The 13,026-nt window shown below is 41.5% G+C and overlaps 1 long non-coding RNA gene across 1 annotated transcript in view; it reads left to right on the top strand.

The window, feature by feature from the left end:
* Nucleotides 1-1,843, top strand: part of LOC118011970 — a 44,755-nt gene extending 42,912 nt beyond the window's left edge. The window contains exon 3 of the long non-coding RNA XR_004679578.1: nucleotides 769-1,843. This is a non-coding gene — a long non-coding RNA (uncharacterized LOC118011970). The remainder of the gene's footprint in view (nucleotides 1-768) is intronic.
* The last annotated feature ends 11,183 nt before the right edge of the window (nucleotides 1,844-13,026 follow it).

The raw sequence follows: 13,026 nt of genomic DNA, 5'->3' as shown, positions 1-13,026 counted from the left end.
TACCCTACTGGTAAATGGTACCCAATTCACAGCACCAACTGCTGGCAAGGTGAGTGGGGCCATTTTGTACCTTTCACCCCAGTCAAGTTATCAGATGAAAACAGCTAATGAGTGTTCCCAGGGGATAGCTGCAGAAGATCAGCCCAGTTCGCTAACCCCTAAAATTGTAAGAAATAATCAATCTTTGCTGTTGTTAGTTCCTATGTTTTGAGCTGGTTTGTTACACGATATTAGAAAATTGGAAAAAAAAAAAAAAACACATTTACCTAAATTTTTAAAATAAGAAAATGAATTTGTTGGGGCACCTGGGTGGCTCAGTCATTAAGCGTCTGGTCATGATCCCAGAGTACTGGGATCGAGCCCCGCATCAGGCTCTCTGCTCAGCAGGAAGCCTGCTTCTCCCTCTCCCACTCTCCCTGCTTGTGTTCCCTCTCTCACTGTGTCTCTCTGTCAAATAAATAAAATCTTAAAAAAAAAAAAGAAAATGAATACTTTTAGATGATTTTATACAATCAAGAGTTATTGGTGACAATTTTATATCAATATTTGGTAACTGAACAAAGTAAGAACTCAATAAATATTTATTGAATGCTAAATCAATGTAGGCAGCTTCAATCCTCAAATCAAGAATCAACTTATTTTTTTTTTGTAGTAAAGATTCTATGTATATTATTAAGGTTAAATTACTGTTCATCTTTACCAATTACTAAGCATCATAGTATATCAGTTTATTATTTGTGCATTTTCCTTCATTTTTCACTTTTTTAGAAGCTGAAAGACAACAGTGATGATGGAAAAGAAGAAAAAACTGATAAAGATCACAATTGTCATTTTGTTCACATAATGTCTTAAGATAATAAAATATCTTTCAGAGGTTTTTTTATAAGTCCCAAGTATGTTTTCATTTAAATGAGAGGATTAGAAATAAATACTGTGGAGCTCATTTGTTGAAGTTTAGTTAGCATTTGATTCAGACTTTCAATTTTCAGCTTCTCTCCTTTCTGGTCGTACAAGTAGATAACCAAGCTTCTCCTAACTTATGTATTCTCATCTGTAAGGTGGGAACAGTGATATATGTCTCAGTGGATTATTGCATTTCATAGACATTGAAGTGCTCAAAAGTGCTATTATTAATTCTCATTCTAGAAGGTTCTTTGCCTTAAATTACAATCTTTAGCATTATATGTAAGGTAGCTTGATTTAATAGGAAAATGTAGGCTACGTGACATAAAATACAGGTTAGCCCACTCAGATACCCAACCCAACCTCTTCGGTATGGCCTTCCTCAACTCTTGAGATTGGGAACCTGGAAAATTCACTTCATGGAGTATTTTTCAGCTAAGTATGGCCACATGATTCACTTCTGTGCAAAGAGTGAGGCACGAGCGTAAGTGCGGAAGTACCACCATCTTCTCTCCCATCCGTAAGGTAGATGTGATGATAGGAATTGGAGCAGCTGCCATGCAACCCCGAGGGAAAGGGAACAAAATCAAACCCATGACCCCGTGCTAACAACCTCCTACCTTTAGATTTATTGCTATATGAGAAAAAGAATGTCTCTAATTTCTTGAAGGTCACAATTTAATTGAATTCTCCCTCACAAGTGAATGCAAGCCCCACCTGAGACATCCTTTGGTGCAGAATGGATACAATTCCATTTTATTCCTTACTAGTTGTGTGACAGGAACAAAAACAAAGTGTGGGAGCAAGGGTTGGTGAGGGAGGGCTCCAGCTATTGATACAACCCAAGAACAAACACGTTAAACACCCAAGAGTGTTTCTGGCATATAATAGGCTGTGAGTGGCAAAAATCACAGGTAAGAATCATTTCCCTTGGGGCACCTGGGTGGCTCAGTCGTTAAGCGTCTGCCTTCGGCTCAGGTCATGATCCCAGGGTCTTGGGATCGAGCCCCACATCAGGCTCCCTGCTTGGTGGGAAGCCTGCTTCTCCCTCTCCCACTCCCCCTGCCTGTGTTCCTGCTCTTGCTATCTCTCTCTCTGTCAAATAAATAAATAAAATCTTTAAAAAAAAAAAAAGAATCATTTCCCTTATCTTATGGCTGTGAGTTGTTGAGAAATCACGGAATTACTTCCCTATGAACATTTTGTCTTGAAGAGAACACGTTGGGCAATTCAGCAGTCTGAACAGAAAATAAAAGTTATTGAGCATATTAAGCACTAAGCAAATGTCAACTCTCTCTCCTTTAGGTTGTGTGCTTACAGGTAGTTTCCAAACCAACCAAATAACTTTCAAAAGCTAATTACAGCTTGAAACTAAGAGGAGGCTTGATATTGAAAGTATTTTTTTTAAGTCAGTTTAAAATGTACCATGTCTACTGACAGATGTGGTTCATATTCAGTGGTCTTATTTTAAAATAAATAAATATAGCAAGAACTACTCTGCTAAGCATATACATTTCATCACATTCTGGATACTGAGCTGCTTACCGTCAAAAAATAACCCAAGTTTAAGAAAGTGTTTTACTAAAAACTGGCTTACAGGATTTTTTTTTTCTTTTTACCTCTATATGAAAAATCCCAAATAACATTGGACAATGCAGTCCCTTGGAATATATGATCTCACAGTGTTTTACAAAAATAAAGTCCTGACACATTGTATTTTAAGAGTAAGAGTGGGTGAGACATGAAAGAAAATAAAAAACTTGTGTCTCTTTTGGGTTAGAATTTGTTCACTTCTGTATAAATAATTAAAAAGAATCTCTCCCTCTTTTGAATTTACTTGTGGCCAATTAGGTAATCTGGACCAAACCTCCTGCTGAAAAGTATAAAACATAAAGGATAAAATATATATATTAAAATAAAATCTTACAAACATCAAACAAGTCGTAAGGATTTACCAGGACACCTTGTCAGTGAGAAAATAGGGAAGCAGCCTCATAAAGCAGCAACTTCTATCCTGAGAGAATATGACCATCTTGACCAACTTAAACTTTTATTTTGATAGCTCTGTGCAGAGAGAGAGCCAGATCAAAGGCTAGAGCGGACAGAAGAGCGGGTATCCGGTAGAAGACTCATTCCCACAATCTGGAGCCTGAGAGGTCTACTCTCTCAAAATAAAGATGAGTGAGACATGATGCATCTGCTCCAGAACCCACATGCCTGAATGTCCAAGGAACCTCAGCATGTTGCTTTGAGGTGGTCCCTGACTGGTATCCTCCGTGGAGGAAAATGCTAAATCTGGAATCTCAAATTATTCATCTATTTCCCCCAAATACATTTGCTGACAAAGATAAGATACTGTATAACAGAAAAATTTGACAAAAAATAATAAGATAAATTAAAAAATAGATAGATAAAAACCCAGATGTGCAAACACATCAGACATCTGAATATATAACAGACCACGAAACCTATGCTTACTATGTTTAAAGAAATAAAAGTGATAAAATTGAAAATATTAGTAGAAAGCACAAAGCTATAAAAGATATCATTAAATTTGAAGAAATAAATAAAGCAGCTGAGATTTAAAAGTCAATGAATTATGAGGTGGGTGGGGGACTATACTTAAAACACTACTGGCCTAATGAACACTTGCTACAGACACAGGGCATAGGTGGAATTTATGGGAGTGCTTCTTTCTCAAACAATTAAATAAAATATTATTAATCACAGTGAAACATAATTTTATATGATATATCATCCACAGCGGACACTTCTAGACCCCTTCATCTCCCTTTCGTTTTTCATTTTATCTTTAGTTACTCCATCAGTGGGATCGGGAAGATTTGTTCACTTTCGGATGAGAGGACTGAGGAAGAGTGCATTAAGTCTCTTTCAAAAATTATCATTACTTTTTACTTTAATTTCACTTTTAAGAATTCAAAGTTGCTTTGAAAATTCATCTGTATTATATAGCTTGCTTGATTGGGTGAAACTTGAGATTAGCTCTTAAATATATCTTTTCCCCACATATGAATAAAAATTGTGTTTACAGTTTGTAAGTAAGTACTAAAATTGATGGAGAGACGTTGATTCTCAGCCAGGTGGACAGCACATCACTGGGTGATATTTGTATGTCTTAGGAAATAGATACATGTGTATCTGAGCTGTTTGTTAAGGGTGGGTGAAACTGTTGTGAAGTGAAATGCATGGTGGGTGATACGGCATCACGGTGGTTTTCTGAGTTGAAGCCTACAGTCTGGGATTTATGAAGACATAGACTTCAGAAACCAAAGGATAAAGAACTATTTCCATCAGCATGTAAGGACACCATTATCTGCATCCTAAGTGATAAAGATGGAGACACCAAGAAAATGCATTAGTTTTGTAAATCAAAATTGTGTCTGAGCAAAAGAATATGCCTCTTTGGAGGTACAGCAACAGCCCTATTTTTTTTTTTATATTTTATTTATTTATTTGATAGAGAGAGACACAGCAAGAGAGGGAACACAAGCAGGGGGAGTGAGAGAGGGTGAAGCAGGCTTCCCGCTGAGCAGGGAGCCTGATGCGGGGCTCCATCCCAGGAGTCCGGGATCATGACCTGAGCCGAAGGCAGATGCTTAACAACTAAGCCACCCAGGTGCCCCCAGCAACAACTCTATTTAAAGAAAAGAAGATAAAGTCTAGTTAGAAAAGAGCCTCCTGGGCGCCTGGGTGGCTCAGTTGGTTAAGCGACTGCCTTTGGCTAGGGTCATGATCCTGGAGTCCCTGGATCGAGTCCCGCATCGGGCTCCCTGCTCGGCAGGGAGTCTGCTTCTCCCTCTGACCCTCCCCCCTCTCATGTGCTCGCTCTCTCTCATTATCTCTCTCTCAAATAAATAAATAAAATCTTTAAAAGAAAAAAAGAAAAGAAAAGAGCCTCCTGCTCACATGGGGGGCAGGGGTGACAAAAAAAGAATCAGTCAAATGTCCAGGAAAAAAAAGTGACTCGGGGCGCCTGGGTGGCTCAGTCGTTAAGCGTCTGCCTTCGGCTCAGGTCATGATCCCAGGGTCCTGGGATCGAGCCCCACATCGGGCTCCCTGCTCCACGGGAAGCCTGCTTCTCCCTCTCCGACTCCCCCTGCTTGTGTTCCCTCTCTCGCTGTGTCTCTCTCTGTCAAATAAATAAATAAAATCTTAAAAAAAAAAAAAGTGACTCAAAAAGAGTATGTTACAATGGGTTTAAGGAAGAGAGAAAATCAGGGGTGGACAGAGAGGGGCTTGCCAGCATGCACCTGTCCAAAGTGTGACATTGAAACGTATATCCTAGGGAAGTGAAGCTCTGTAGAGTAATGTTTCTCCAGTTTTTGTGTACTGTTTAGTTCTATTAAATACATTTTCATTCAATTAAGCACATTTAATAGGACACAGTTTTAGATGCTTAGTTGTATGTAGTCTTTTGACTAATACATCTGAAACGAGTCTGCTCATCAATAGCAAAGATGTCAAGTTCAGTTTTACTCCCCAAGCATTTCCCAGTTTTCACTGCCTATTTCACAAATGGAAAGGTTCTCAAGAGCCTTCTCTGTGACTCTGTTAGCACCTTAGCCCTGCCAATAATTTGAATCAAACAAATTTCAAGGGATTGGGACAGCTATGGTGTGATAATGGGAACTTAAAAAAAAAAAAAAAAAACAGTACAAATGACAGAATCACAAACTTACAGATGGAGAACAGGCTAGTGGTTTGCAGAGGTGGGAGGTGGGATGGAGGGGGTGGCCTTAGGAAAGAACAGCACAGGGAATCTGCGATGTAGATTTCTGTCTCTTGCCTGTGGTGGTAGACACATGAACTTACACGTGTGCAGAGAACAGAAAACATGCACAAATGAGTGTCTGTAAAACCGGTGAAATCAGGGGTACCTGGGTGGCTCAGTTGGTTAAGCGACTGCCTTCGGCTCGGGTCATGATCCTGGAGTCCCAAGATCAAGTCCCGCATCTGGCTCCCTGCTCAGCAGAGAGTCTGCTTCTCCCTCTGACCCTCCCCCCTCTCATGCTCTCTCTCTATCTCATTCTCTCTCAAATAAATAAATAAAATCTTAAAAAAAAAAAACAAACGGTGAAATCTGGGACACCTGGATGGCTCAGTCTGTTAAGCATCTGCCTTCGCCTCAGGTCATGATCCCAGGGTCCTGGGATGGAGCTCCGTGCCAGGTTCCCTGATCAGCAGGGAGCCTACTTCTCCCTCTGCCTGATGCTCCCCCTGCTTGTGCTCTCTCTCTCTCTTTCTGACAAATAAATAAATAAAATCTTAAAAAAAAATAAAAGACTAAGGCTTGACAGAGCTCCGAGAAAGAAGGTAAGCATGGAAACTTACTTTGTTGCCTGGCTCAGAAAGAAGTGTCCTTTGCATGTGCTGGATCTGTATGACATTTCATTTACTGAGTCCAAGCTCTGACAAAGTTTCCACCAAAATGGTAGGCTTTTGTGTTCTAGAGGATAATGAGGGGACCCCATGTTCCAATGTAGAGGTAAAGGCGTGTCCATATCTGTCCCTACTCATCTCCTCCCCCATCCACCAACAAAAAGCAGAGTGTTTAATATCAGGGAGACAGTGATTCACATCCTTCTACATCACTTAGTACCCATTTCTTAGGTGGGGGGAAAAAAGTATAAACCCTCGTCTATTTGAAATGCTAGAAGCATTAAGCACATTATCTTTTTCTTCCAAATGGTTTTTGCATGAAAAGAATATTATTATTTTTGCCTCTGATAATTTTTGGAACAAGTCATCAGTTGGTAGATGTTAACTTTTATTCTTAACTAAAAGAAGAGACATTTCTGCATCATGAGATATCTTGAATAGATTAAATTGCTTTGGGGGAAAATAGCTGCAATGAAACTTTAAAAGTTGCTTAATATGGAGGGTTTTAAAAAAAAAAGATGTCCACACTTATTGTTTATTCAGAGAGATTTCTGTAGATATTTGCCCCCAGAAAAATTTTTCAATAGTTCCCTTTGGATTGGAGTATAATAAACACATTAGTGTCCTTTTTTTTTTTTCATTACATGTTTCCTTGAAAGGTTTTAGCGATTTTTTTTCCCCCTAAGGAAATATCAGCTTAAAGAAGATTGTAGTTAGAGGCATTTTAATAGTACTGCGTTTTTTTTTTTTCCTCCTATAAAAGAGATGAATGACATGAGTGAAGTGATAACCACTGGTACTTTACTTGACAAAATATTTAACGTTGGCTGAGGTAAACGAGGAAAACTAAAAGGATGGCAGTCGTTTAAAGCCAGAATGTGAGATTCCTGTTAGCCCACGGCAATGCCCCAAAGCTTCGTGCCACACCCTGCAGTTAGAAATCGGTCTTCATACCGAACAGACCTGTGTGGCAGGTGCCACAACCAGGCTATAGTTTGAAGTGGAGGGGAGCCCATCTCTCCTCTCCGTTACAGTGAGCGTGGAGAGCGTGGCCGGTGGAATCAGAACACATTTCAGCTCTCCTTCAGTGCCTGAACCTCAGCTACCTCAGGCCAACGAGTAACCATGAAAATGAACAACAACAACGTGGATGGCTGTCAAACACCTGTCTGTGCCAGTCTTTATAATAAACACTTGATATGCATCGGTTCTTCCACTCTTCACCGTGGTTGCATGTAACCTCCCTCTCCCTTTCTGATAGGAAGGCTCAAAAGGACCGGGTAACTTGCCCCAGGCACGCAGCTTCTCAGTCGCCCAGTGGCATAACCAGCATTTTCTCTGATGCCTTTATGAAGGTACAATGACGTTCAGAGATCTGTCAGGGAGTTCCACAGCCCCAGGTCAATGAGTGGACCTCCGTTTAAGGGACAAGAAGGAATGTGAGGTTGTGGGAAGCCAGAGATCAGCCAGGAGAGGAGTGGAGCAAAGATGTTCATGGCCCTCTGCGTGAGATCATCCCGACTGTAAGGCCAAGAGCTCGTGTGGCGACCCTTGTTTTCTGGCAGTGTAAAATCAAGTCCCAACGTGGGGTAGCTTAATCCTGCAGACCAGAGCCAAAGTGGTCATACCTGCCCAAGGAAAAGGCTTAAGTGGATTCTCACTTCCATGGCATCCAAAACGAGCCTCACTGAGCTGGAAATCTTACCTCTGTATGTAAGTTCTCTTATCGACATTGATCATCTTCTCAAAATAAATCAGGTTTGTCAAGACAAGAAGAAAGATTTGCTCCCTTGAAAATTGTTTTGTATTTTTTTTTTTACGCAATGGTCAATCAAGTTGGGCCACAAGAGAAGACACAAGAGCAACTCAGGAAAGAAGCAAAGTTTATGACACTCACAGGTCCCAGAATCGAGAGACCCTGTGTGTCAGTTTGCAGGGTCACATAAGAAATGTATCAGGGTGGTCAGGATCCAGAAGCCGGGCTCTGGAAGGGTGCCTAGGCTGTAAGATTTACTGGGGTTTCCAGGGAAAGGCAAAGCAGGGCAGGGGAAAGTGTTGAGAACTGACTAGTTTGAATAATTTCAGCAAGCTTTGAGCTATAGGGGGAGTCTCTAGTTGCTGGTACCCTGGCCCTGGGATGATGCAGATGGCGGAATATGGCCTCCTGGGTGTGTGGGCAGATAGAAGAGGTGTGGCTTTGGACTGGTCAGTTTGCAGATGAAAGACATGCTCTGGCTGAGCCCTTCGTTATCTTGAAGAATTGGCTAGCCCCAAGGGCCGGTCCTTCCTGGCCAGAAATGTTTCTTAAAATGTCAAAACATCATAAGATACAGAAAATAAAACCATATATATTTATATGGTATACATAATAAAATTTATATATATTTATTTTTTACATATGTATATATGGGAAATGCAAAATAAACAGCCCATTGTAAAGCGGCACCTGGTGCCCACAATGCTTCATTTTGCCTCCCATGTCTTGGATTTCCAAAGGCGAACACCCTCCAAGCTCATTGTCTTGCCTTCTTCATCCCAGAGCAGCTGGCGTCAAGTTTGACTGTAAAGTCTCATAAAATTTCTAAATACTCAGAGTCCTGGAACCCATTCCCAGAGATTCTGATTTAATATGCCTGCCTAAAGATCTGGAAGCCTGAGATGTTAGCAACTACGCAGACCCCGTGCCCTGGGGACAAACTCCTCTGCCCCTGGCCGGAGAAATGTACACACACACATTCACACTCAGACACACGCTCACACTTGAACCTGAAAACTTCCAGTCCCACCAGCTTTTGGGAAACTTTCCCAAGCCTCTCTCCACCCTGGATTAAACCACTGCAATTTGTCACAGCCAAGACCTTTAAAAAAAAAACACACACACATTCTGGATGGGGACCACACTCCCAGTGCCTGGCATCTTCTACTTTTGGCTCAACAATATGAGATGTGTAACTCTTCTCAAATATGGCATTCAAAACTCAGAACATAAAACCTGGCAAACTTGCTGGGATGGGGAGGGAGACTGCTTACATTGCCCCCAGGTTCCTGCATCAAAAAGACCAGAGTGCAGTAGAGAGAGAAAGACATTTAGGCAGTGCCACACTGAGTCCTTAGGAGAATGGGTGGTCAACCACAGGCCCCTGAAGTGTCTTGACACTGGACAAGATTTGTTTCAACCCCACAAACGCAAGACCTATCATTGAAATGGTGGGGACTTTCAGGGACATCAGCAGAAAATTGCCCTTCGAATTCCAAATCTCAGTTACACTGGCAAGATAGAAATGGAGGCAAAATTTGAAAACGCTCTACGGAATTGCCAATAGTATGGCTGAATGGTGGTCCCCAAAAAGATATGTCCACATCCTAATCCACAGAACTTATGTATATTCTTTTGTGTGGCCAAAGATGGGCTTCATTAAGAATTTGGAGAGGGGGAGCTTATCTTGGACTCTCCAGGTGGGCTTTAACTCCAATGACAAGCGTCCTCATAAGACGGAGGCAGAGGGAGATCTGACAAATAGAGGAGAAGTGATGTGAAGAAGGAGGTCGAGGTCGGGATGATACATCCACAAGCTCAGGACTGCTCGCAGAGAGCAGACACTTGCCAAAGTCAAGGAACGGAACCTCCCCAGGGGCCTCTGGAGGGAGCGAGGCCCTGCTGACAACTCGACTTTAGCCAAATGACACCCATTTCAGAACTTTGCCTCCAGAACTGGAGGATAATAAATTTGTGTTAAGCCATGTTTGTTAGAGCAGCCATGGGAAACTAAGACACCAACCAACAAGGAAGTTACAGATTTGGAAAGACAGTCTAAGCAGACCAGGTGGGCTTAAGATGCTAACCCAGCCATAAACTATCTGCGGGACTGTCTCAGTTTCCTCGACTGTAGAAAGGGGCTAGTAGGATTTTCTTCACACTGTTGTTGTGAAGATCACATAAGATAACTGGAAAAGTGTCGAATAGTAGACTTATAATAAATAAAAGATGTCAGTATGAGTCCTAGTTACCAAACATTGTTGGACAGAGAGACTCTACATCCCCACATGTTTTCTACACTCAGAAGGTGTGTTTTATTTCAAAGAACATTGCAAGAAGCACCTATGTAAAGGCATTCTGTCCCCATAACTATGCCTAGTAGAATGCCCTGGATTGCACAGTGGTAAAAATTTATGACCTCTCAAGTGGTCTGCTTCAGAGAGCTCTTGGGCTCTTCAAATAGCAAAAAGCCTTTTGTTTGGCACAAATTGTGGTAGAAAACTTATGTGGCTATGTGAATGTCTGAAGCAGCAGACAGAAGCAGGCCAAAAGTGAGCCAAATGGAAATATTAAAAAGTAATGATAAAAAAAAAACCCCACCACATGTTACTGTATGGCTTGCTTCCTTAAATGTTGATGGATGCTACTGACAATCAGTGTCTGGGGCTAGGGTTATATAAAACTTTCTGATTACAAAATGCATGCATTCTTGTCTTTAAAGAAAATAACTTCAGTTGTACCTATTGTTCTCATCAAGTAAACAATATTCCAATTATTTCAAATGGGTCATTGTTCCACAATGTTCCACAAACATGTCAAGTATCGGATCATCTGTGTGATGAGCTAATATTAAGAAAGTTTCTTCATCCTTCTAGAGCAGCTTCCTAAATTCTAGGCACTAGGAAATCAAGCCCAAGAAATAAGACTAGTCAGAGCCCCACTTCTTTCTACATTGCCCTTTCCTGGAAGCTTGGACCACTGAACTCAAGGGGAACCCTGTCCAGACACTGGCACCAGAACCACCTCAGGGAGTGGGGACGTGAGTATCCCCAGGACGAGGGCTCCTCAGCCAGCTTAGTGTTAGTTTTGCTGTCTATCCCACTCTGACTTTGTTTTGGTTTGGTTTTTTGTATTCCATTATCTTGATTCTTGCTTTGTTTTCTGATGTCTGCATTTCTATCTAGTATTCCAACTCTGACGGCTGAGTTGTGTGTTTTCTTCCTGGTTAGGTTCTATGCTCAGTGAGCTGGCTTCTCTGGGATCCAGTCCCATAGCTATATTTCCTAGGGCCCAATTCTAGCAGCCTTCTGGCCAACATCTTTGATGCTGACTGTCCACTGGCTTGGCTTTGGTGCCTAACTGTTCCCCAGTTGGCTTCTTTCTTTTGGTGTGTTGGAGATTTTTCCAGCCCAGTTTTGTTGCTCATTAAGCACTGCTATGGAACATGGTAAAATGCAAACTATTGTAATTGTATTAGGATAAAAAACATCATTTTCAGATGCAAAAACCTCTTGAAAGGTAAGGAGAGATAGTATTTATCAGCTGATGGGGAGCACTAAGTTGCTCCTAATTCATAGTTTATTTAATAATGAGAGTTTGGCTATGAGATATTTTGGGGGTAAAGAGAACTGCCCCCAAAGTTAAGTGTGAATGCTGCACTGCTGTGGAAGAGTCTGGACAAGAAGAATTCAGACCAGAACCCCTGAGAAGTAGAGAGGCAAGGGGTGGGGTGGTGTAACAATGGGGGAGGGGGTGGCTGGAGTTCAACTAGTACAGAGTTGAGAAGATTGACAAAAGCCAAACCTTTTGGGTTTGGGGTTTTTCTTTTTCACTCCCCTCTTTCTTAGGAGACCAGATCACATTTGCAAACCATTTCTTTTGGAAGATCAGGAATGTCTGTGAAGAGAAACTCCCTAACAACATTCTCCCAGAACAGTAGAATTGGATAAGATCTCAAGGGCAGAATGCCCATTGATCCACAGTTGCACCAGACAGCCACATTTATATCTGTTGTCCTGGTGTAATTATTAATATTGGCCTCCATTGACTTTCTAAAGTGGCTATGTCTTAAGGATGATAAACTAAGCTAATGGCACATTGTATATTTAAAATTTTTCCACAGGGATGCCTGGATGACTCAGTCAGTTAAGGGTCTGCCTTCAGCTCAGGCCATGAGCCCATGGTCCTGGGATTGAGCCCTAAGTTGGGTTCCTTACTCAGCGGGGAGCCTGCTTCTCCCTCTGCCTGCTGCTCCCCCGTTTGTGCTCTCTTTCCTTCGATAAATAAAATCTTTTTTAAAAAATTTTATTATGTTATGTTAGTTACCATACAATACATCATTGGTTTTTGATGTGGTGATCCATGATCCATTGTTTTCGTATAACACCCAGTGCTCCATACAGTACGTGCCCTCCTTAATACCCATCACCGGGCTAACCCATCCCCCCCCCTCCCCTCTAGAACCCTGTTTATTTCTCAGAGTCCATAGTCTCTCATGGTTCATCTCTCCCTCCAATTCCCCCCCCCATTTTTCCCTTCCTTCTCCTAATGTCCTCCATGCTATTCCTCATGTTCCACAAATAAGTGAAACCATATGATAATTGACTTTCTCTGCTTGACTTAGTTCACTCAGCATAATCTCCTCCAGACCCATCTATGTTGATGTAAAAGTTGGGTATTCATCCTTTCTGATGGCTGAGTAATATTCCATTGTATGTATAGACCACATCTTCTTTATCCATTCATCTGTTGAAGGGCATCTCGGCTCTTTCCATAGTTTGGCTATTGCGGACATTATTATGAACATTGGGGTGCATATGGCCCTTCTTTTCACTACATCTGTGTCTTTGGGGTAAATACCCAGGAGTGCAATTGCTGGGTCATAGGGTAGCTCTGTTTTTAATTTTTTGAGGAAACTCCACACTGTTTTCCAAAGTGGCTGTACCAGCTTGCATTCCCACCAACAG

This window comes from Mirounga leonina, unplaced genomic scaffold (genome assembly GCF_011800145.1).
Source record: "Mirounga leonina isolate KUSES-001 unplaced genomic scaffold, KU_Mleo_1.0 Mir_151, whole genome shotgun sequence".
NCBI classification, from domain to species: domain Eukaryota; kingdom Metazoa; phylum Chordata; class Mammalia; order Carnivora; family Phocidae; genus Mirounga; species Mirounga leonina.
This window is presented reverse-complemented; position numbering and strand designations above follow the sequence as displayed.